The sequence below is a fragment of the Chondrus crispus genome, genomic scaffold (assembly GCF_000350225.1).
Source record: "Chondrus crispus Stackhouse genomic scaffold, scaffold_93, whole genome shotgun sequence".
NCBI lineage: Eukaryota > Rhodophyta > Florideophyceae > Gigartinales > Gigartinaceae > Chondrus > Chondrus crispus.
The window spans coordinates 107,008-115,808 of NW_005178827.1; positions in this window are offsets into that span (position 1 = coordinate 107,008).

The window sequence follows — 8,801 nt, forward strand, 5'->3', positions numbered from 1 at the left end:
TTCGGCGACGGCGACGCTGGTCTCCGAGACCGCGAACCGTCGCCCGAGTCCCCCGAAGGACAAGCGGCTGCCATGTTCGATCGCATAGCTGACTACATCGAAGAAGTCCGTACTTCACTCCGTATAGACGTGACGGACGCCGTCTACTCGCGATGTATGGACGAGCTCCGCTCCCTACGTGAAGGGAGGTTCGATCGAGTTAGCCAGTCCTTGGAGAATCTCCGAGCACTAGTCGACGAGTTACACTCGCGACTGGTGCTCGTCGAAGACTCACGCCTCGCACAGCCCGTACTGCACGGGCAAGGTCGCCCCACGAGGCCGACCTCGACGAGACGTCCCGACGATCGACCGTCCCCGTCAGCAGAGCAGTTGGGTGCGTTCGCGCACCTCTCCGCCGAGCTCAACGCTACGCGACAGCGTGCTCGTGACATGGAACGGACCATGGCCGCAAGGCTGCCCGGTGCCCCCACGAGAAGGCCCGGTGGTGCCGTACCTCTGAGCACCGTCGCTCCGGAAGGTTGGCGTCCGACTGGCGCCGACGCTAGTCGGACTGCGGAAGGAAACCGTCCCCCGATGGGCGCGAATCTCGCGTCCGAGACCCAAGCATTGCCGCCTATCCCCGTAAGTAGGCGGCAGATGGACCGCGTATCGTACGCGGACGAACAGGACCGTGGAGGAGCCGCCCGCGGATCCGGAGAACCGATGTTCCCCGTCGATCCCCGCTGGGGCGGCTACCCGCCGGCGAGTTATGCCGAGCATCCAGGTCCAGTAGACGTCCGTACGCTACCGGTTACCTCCTTCGGCACGCTAGGTCCCGCCGAACCCGGGCTCGAGCCGGTGCATACGATGATCCAAGAGTTCAGCGCCGTCGCTGACTATCGTATGTACCGCTTGGATAACACCTCGAGGCTCGTCACCTCGGGTGACGCGGGACGGATCGCGAAGTACGTCCAACGCTGCCGTGGGATCCGCCCCACGATGAGGAGCTTTGACGGTACGGACCCGATCCAGCTCCTACCGTTCTTGAAGGATATTCGGATAACCTTCAACTCGCAACACCTGACCGAAGGTGTTGCCGTCAGAGTCCTCGCGCACTTCTTAGAGCGCGACGCGGAGCGCCTGTATACGAGTTATACGATGCGTGGCCTCCGCGCCGGCCAACTACACGACGACGTGAGTTGGCCGGGACTCGTGAACCAGTTCCTGAAACGCTACCTAACCGACGACGTGTTGGGTGAAGCGTACGACGCCGTCGCGACGGCGCGACAGCAATCTCATGAAACGGAGAGCACGTTCGCGGACCGGCTCGAAACGGCCGCGTTCCGGTGCACGGCAGTGTTCTCTGAACAGTCCCTCGCGCACTACTTCGTGCGGGGACTCGCTCCTGCGACCCGTGCCGCAGTTTCCGAGACAGTGCAGCGGCTGCCGAGCCGCCAGAAGACCGATCTTCCGACCATCCGCCGTATCGCAACGGCAGAAGGAACCACTTACCGCGCTCGACGCGGTTTACCTCTGCCGGATTCAAAACCGGCAGGGAGGGCTGGCAGGACTACGAAGTCCGCCGCAACAAGTTCGCCCGCCTCTACCCTCCATGTCGGGGAGGATGAGTGGCAGGCTGACCCTGTCCTCATTACGCAAGGAGCAGGGCCAGTAGGGGGTCGATCCCCTTCACCGATGTCGACCGGAACGACGTCGAGCTACGCGACCGCGTTCGCGGCCACTCCAAGAGCACCCAGGGGTACGGACCCCCGGGTCGCTGAGCTCGACATCTCAAACCGAGATACCGGAGGTGAAGCCCTTCGCGTGCCCCTCCTCACCGACGAGGAGGCGCGTCACGCGGCGACCTTCGCCTCAACGGACGGCAGCGCGTACGTGTGCTGGCTATGTCGTACGTACGGACACGCCATGTACGCCTGCCCGTTCCTGTCGCCGGAACAACGAATGTTCACGGCGTACAGGAACTACCGGTACCAGATGGAGACGCGCCCCGGGGCGCGCAATCTACTCTGGCAAGCGGTCGGCGAGGGTCGTCCCCCGCGTCAAGGTTTCCCGAATCGGTCGGGTGGGGGCGCTCGCTTCGCCCCCCGTGGAGGCGGGTATCGTCGTACCGAACTCGATCGTCGGGATCGGCCCGACTACCGCCAGGCCGACACAAGATACCCCCGCCAAGGAGGGAGAGGGGACCGAGACCGTTCTCGGTTACCCCAACAGGTACAGAATGCGATAATTTACCTGCAAGACTGGGTAGAGGATCCGTACCCCCTACCCACGGAGGGTCACGAAGGAGAGCCGACTCGCTTCGTTCCCTATATCCTGCGACGACCGGGCGCCGCAGGTCAAGACCCGGAAGTACCCGAGTACTTCGCCAAGGCTGCCGAGCCGCAGGGGAGGAATAGTCCCGACCCACGCGGCCGGCTACCCGGAGAAGACCTGGCCGTCGATAGCCAGGGGGGTAGCTCCGATAGCACCGGTAGTTCGAAAAAAAGGGTAAAGACGGTTACGTACACGCGGTCGCGTGAGCCGTCTTTTCCCTATGAACTAGACCGGTCCCCGCGTGCTGGCCAAGGACACGGGGGGTATTGCCCGATAATACATCCCCCGCTATCGGAGTCGAGCACGGGGACTCCAGCAATGTTGCAGGAGAAACCCAACACCGAGGCCCACGTAGACCCGATGTTGGAAGAAGGCACCACAGGGACACCCGACATCCCAGTGAAGCGCAACGAGCGAGACGTGGTTAACGCCGACCGACACGAGTCGGTCGACCTCCTGACCCCGGTGAGCCCAAGGTCGCCGACGAAATGTCCGCCTCGTACGGACTCCGGCACCTGGACGGGCGTCACTGAGACGCGAACGTACCCCGGCTCGAGCCGAAGGAAACGCAAGAGGGGCCAACGCCGAAGTCGAAGGCCCCGGCGGAACGACCTCACCGATAAGGTCGCGCCCAAGGTGGTAGATGGCCTCGTATGCCTCATGACGTCGAAAATATATAACGTCTTGGGCTCCGTGGCCACCGAAAACAACGCGTTTAAGCCCCACACGATCGCCGTCGACACGTGCTCAGGCTACAACTTGGTGAGGAAGGCCGACCTCCCTCCCGACTGGGCTCGCTACGCAATACGGGGCGCGCCATTACCACGCCTGGCTGGCGCGAACAGTAACCCGCTTCGACTTACGGCGGTCGTCCGCCTCGCGGTCCGGCTGCGGAACACGACGTTCCGCATACCTTTCGTAGTGGCGGAACAACTCGCTGTTCCCGTTCTACTTGGGACCGCGTTCATTGATGCGCACGTACGCAGCATCGACATCGATGGACAGAAGCTCGAACTTCGTCACGGTGGGTCGGTAGCCATCGTCAATGGGAAGGGAGAACCGACTCCCCCTACCAGGCGACATGGTCGCCAAACGAGTCGTCCGGAGGTACGCGAGGAGGCCCCGCAGGCGATCCGAATCGCCCGCTGGGCTACCATCCCCGCGATGTCGCAAGCCCGTGTGCGTGTGACAACCGCGGGGAGGGGTCTCGTGTTCCTGGAGCCCAAGCCCTCACTCCAACACCGCCATAGAGTGAGGCTGACGAATGGCGTCGCGGAAGTCCTGCCGAACCAGACATTCGAAGTCATCGTCGCAAACTTCTCGCGACGGGAGAGGCGGCTTCCGAAGCACACCGTCGTGGGATACGCGAAGCGCAACCCCCTCGCGATCCTCACGCCCGAACGTCGAGTCGCTGAGGAGGTCGCGCTCGCGTTGCATCTGACCGACTTGACCGATCAAGTCGAAGAGGTAGGAGCTGGTCGATCCAGCTCCGACGAGAAGGCAACCGCTGGGAGTGAAGGGGGTGACCCGGACGAACGGTCACCTATATCCCCACCGACGGCGGAGGGTACTGTACCCCCCCAGCAGAAGGATCCCGAAAATCCACCGATGGATTGGGAAAAAGAGATTGACTTGTCATACATCGACGATGACAAGCTCCGTGGCCACGTGCTCGAAATGCTCCGTAAGCACTCGAGTCTGTGAAGCGGTGCGCTCGGAACGATCCAAGCCACAGAGCACCGCATTCCCCTCGAACCGGGAACGAAACCAATTCGTTCTATGCCCTATCGAAAGGGCCCGGCCATGCGCGAAATGGTCGCGAAGGAGGTCAACAAGATGTTGAACGCAGGGGTTATCGAGCCCGCGAGCACCGAGTGGGCGTCCCCGGTGGTGCTCGTACCGAAGAAAGACGGCTCTCTTCGGTTCTGCGTGGACTACCGGCGTCTCAACGCGAAGACTGCAGCGGATTCGTATCCGCTGCCGCGTATGGACGACTGCATCGACTCGTTAGGAGATGCAGCCGTATTTACGACGCTGGACTGCAATTCCGGTTATTGGCAGATCCCGGTCGCTCCGGAGGACCGGGATAAGACGACCTTCACGACACATATGGGTACGTACCGCCATTTGCGCATGCCGTTTGGGTTAAAAGGGGCACCGGCCACCTTCCAACGTGCCCTCGATATCATACTCTCCGGAGTCCGCTGGCAAATATGCCTCGTCTATCTCGATGACTTTATCGTGTTCTCGCGTACGGACGCGGAACACGCAAGGCATCTCGATACTGTCTTGAGCTTGTTGCGGAGTGCCGGCATCTCCCTCAAGCTCAAGAAGTGCAGCTTCTTCCGTCCCAAGGTGCATTACCTGGGTCACGTGATATCCCCAGGTAAGCTGAGCGTTTCGGATACGGCCTCCGACGCCTTCCGAACGTTCACGTTCCCGAGGACGCTGACGCAGGTGCGCTCGTTCCTCGGGGCGTGTAACGTGTATCGTCGCTTCGTCAAGGGCTTCTCGAAGATTGCCCGTCCGTTAACCGATATAACGCGCAAGGACTCGGATCACGATTTCGATAACCCAACGGAGGTTCAGCTTCAGGCTTTCGAAAGCCTGAAGGCTGCGATGATCTCCCCGCCGATCCTCGCGCTACCACGGTACGGCCGACCGTACCTGTTGGACACTGACGCCAGTGCATATCAACTCGGGTGCACCCTCCTACAGGAGCACAACGAGCCAAACGATTGGCGCCCCGTTGGGTACTGGTCGTACTCGCTAAGCGATAGCGAACGGAACTACAGCGCTACGGAGCGTGAGTGCTTCGCCGTGGTGTGGGCCGTCCGCACACTGCGGCCGTATATCGAAGGAACCAAGTTCACCGTCCGGACGGATCACGACGCCCTCCGATGGCTCATGTCGCTCACGGAGAGCTCAGGAAGACTCACCCGGTGGCGGCTACGTCTGGCTGAATACGATTTCACCATTCAGTACCGCCCCGGGCGCGTGCATCAGGTGCCCGATGCCCTGTCACGACTCGTGTCGCCGAAAGTCGCCGATGACCCTCGCCCCACCGTCGAGGTGGATGACGACATCCCCACTTTCGACGGGGGCACGACAGTTCGAGACGTATCGAACGAGCTCGCGGACCACGCGTGTACCGCGAGCTGCGATCATCAGGCCGTCCATGTCTTCGTAACGACACGGAACCAAGCCGAAGCCCGAACAAGGTCGCGCGTACGGACGCGCGACGAACCGCGAGGTGACGACGAAGCCCCTGGTCTTCAAGGACCCAATTCGTTTTGGGAGGAGAACGACGAGTTCGACGCCGCCGATATCCAGCGCGCCGAAGACCCCGAGGCTGGCGCGCTCGACTCCCCGGTCGCCCCACCGCAGGACGACCTTCCGGCTCCTCTTACGATAGAGGAGATAGCCGAGGAGCAACGCGTGGATGACTTCTGCCAAACCGTTTTGGCACGACAGTCAGAGTCCCGGGACTCCGCGTTCTTCGAGGACCACCAAGGGGTGCTCAAACGGAGACAACCCTTCGACCCTGATATCGTTCAGGTGGTGGTACCTCGGACGCTCCGCGCCAGGCTCCTCCGCCTGTGCCACAACCCGGCCATCGCGGGGCACCCGGGCCAGAACCGTATGTACTACGCACTTCGACGCGAGTACTACTGGCCCCACCTGGCTGCAGACGTGGCAGCCACGGTGCGAGGGTGTCGGACCTGCGCGATGAACCGGGTCAAGCTGAGGAAACATCTCAATCGATTGAGATTGTTCCCAGCTACGAGGCCTCTCGAGAGCCTCGCCATCGACATCTTGGGGCCGCTCCCCAAGACGAAGACAGGAAAACGATTCCTGCTCGTAATTACGGACCGTTTTAGCAAGCTGACGCAAGTCGTGGCGCTCCGCACGATAACCGCATACACCGTCGCAGTTGCGTTCTGCGAGTCGTGGGTGTTCAAATACGGCGTCCCTCGCACGTTGCTTTCGGACAACGGCCCTCAGTTTAATGCCAAGTTCTTCCACAGCACGTGCCGTGTTCTGGGGATAACGAATTTGTACACTTCGGCGTACCATCCCCAGACGAACGGGCAAGTCGAGCGATATAATCGAACAATCGCCTCGATGCTGCGGAACTACGTAGGTGAACACCAGGACGACTGGGATGTGTACGTGGGGCTGCTTACGTATGCGTACAACTCCCACGTACATCGCACCACACGCACCACGCCGTTTGAGCTCGTGCTCAGCAGGCCCCCGACGGAGTTCTCGCTCCGACGGACGGAAGGCGACGCGCCCCCTGCCGACAGGGGGAACCCACGTGCCGAGTTCCTCAAGACCTTGGACTCGACTATCCAAAAGGCCTACGGAAGCCTTCGGCGAACGCAAGCTCGCTATAAACGCGACTTTGACAAGCGTATTCGGCGCACCAACTCGCGCCTCAAGGCAGGTGACTACGTATATCTGAACCCCACCGATGGGGGGAAGACATCAAACAAGCTGGCCTCCCCGGCTGTCGGACCGTACCGAGTTCTCGCGAACGACCAGCGCACCATCACGATCGATCGTGATGGAGTTACAGAGCGCGTCTCGGCAGACCGCTGCGTCTACGCACCCCCGCCGGCGAACGCGCCAAAGGCTAGCACGACTACCCCCGAAGACCTTGCCGACAAGATCAATGAAGGCACACAGTATGCCGTCGAACGGCTACTCAAGCATCGCGTCATGGAGGATGGAACTACGGAGTTCCTCATTAAACGGGCAGACTACGATACTCCCACATGGACGGCGCGTACCCACATCCCCGAGGAGTTGGTTTCTCGTTACGCACAAAGACTCCGGGCGCGTACAGGGAGAGACCTCACCTCGGAAGTGAACGCGGACGTTCACTCTTGAGGAGGGGGCCCTCAACCGCATCGTTGCGGATTAAATTCGACCTCGAATTAAATGCACCCCGCGTACATGGGGCAAAAGGGGGACGCGCGAAGGGACAGCTGTCCCCAGAGAGCAGCAACGGAATAATTCGCGAGACGTCAAGACGTATTGGCAACCGAGTTCATCGAAAACGACCAGTTATTGCCGGCAAGAGGCAGGAGGGAGGATAGTACGTGCTGCCCTACGCAAAGCGGTCGCACCTCGAGGAGTAGAAGGCAGAGTGACGCGGTCAAACGCGAAAATGCCCTAAAACAAGTGCCCACGAAGGCATCGCCGGTTTCGTATTGACCAGAGGACGTCAAGACGTATCGACGAAGGTCCCGTAAGCAAACCAGAGGAAGCGAACAGCACGAGCTGCGCCCTGAGGGCACCTCGTCACGGACTGTGGGCAAGGAGCCCTCCAGCAGGGTGACGATCTCCCAGAGCGATATAGTCGCCCCGCGGTCGCCACAAGTTCTGCCGACATGGGGACAGCTGTCCTGCACGCCCCGGTCCGGACCAGCTGCGCTATGACGAAATGGTCCGCGATCCCGAGTCCCCCGCGACGACGAGAAGACGCAGCCCTGCATTAGGTAGCAACGACAAGTACGCCCCAGTTGGAATAAGGGGAGAGAAAGAGACAGTATGGGCCGCCGTCGGCTGATACACGCGAGATCAGAGCTCCAACAAACAGCCACCGCCATACCCTAAATACCGGGGAAAATATTGGTGAAATGGGAAATTACACTGACGGGCGGTTGCACGGGCAGGACGCCCAGACACGTGCTGTACGCAACAACGCGCAAGGGACGTCCGGACAGCGGCGCGTGGGAAGAGTACAGCGTGTACCCACAGATCGGCACACGCAAGCGGTGCCGCCCCCTTCATAATCGTCAAACCAACGGACGTCCGACGCACGGGTCGTCACGGACGCGGAGCGGGCACCAAGAACAGCAGCCCGAGGCGCTGAGCAAGAAAAGACCCTCCCGCGGTGGATACGGCACGCGAGGAACGAACGCGCCCCCGCCGTGGGCTCGCAAGCAGGGGGGGCTCGAGCTCTCCCACGACCGCGCTGACGCACCGCTCGGGCGTCGAGGGAGGAGCCGACTCCCTCCTCGTCCCTCGCATGCCAACGATCGGCCCCTTTCCCCCGCTCGCTCGCCCGAAAGCGGAGCGGGGGAGGCTACAGTACGGAGCGCGACGTCGCGCTGGGTAGCAGACAGGGCCGGACGGAAGGAACGCCCTACCCCAGTAAGGTATATGGACATCTAAAAGATGTTTGTTGGATGCATGGCCCTGGAAATGCTCAATAGATGCCTCAAAGAGACACCGTTTAAAGATAACTTTTGGATGTTGTTTGGATGCCCTTTAGATCTATTTTAGATCTTAGTTGGATCTTTTCAGGTACATTTTGGATGTTCATTGGCTCAGAACAGATGCATTCCGGATACATCATGGACGCTTGTGTACGCGGAGTCTGCCCCAATGGTGTCATGACAAGTGGTGCATTTGCGATGGTGCATTGAAACATACCCAAATTTGACAAGTGTCATTAGGAGAACGCCCGTTGCACA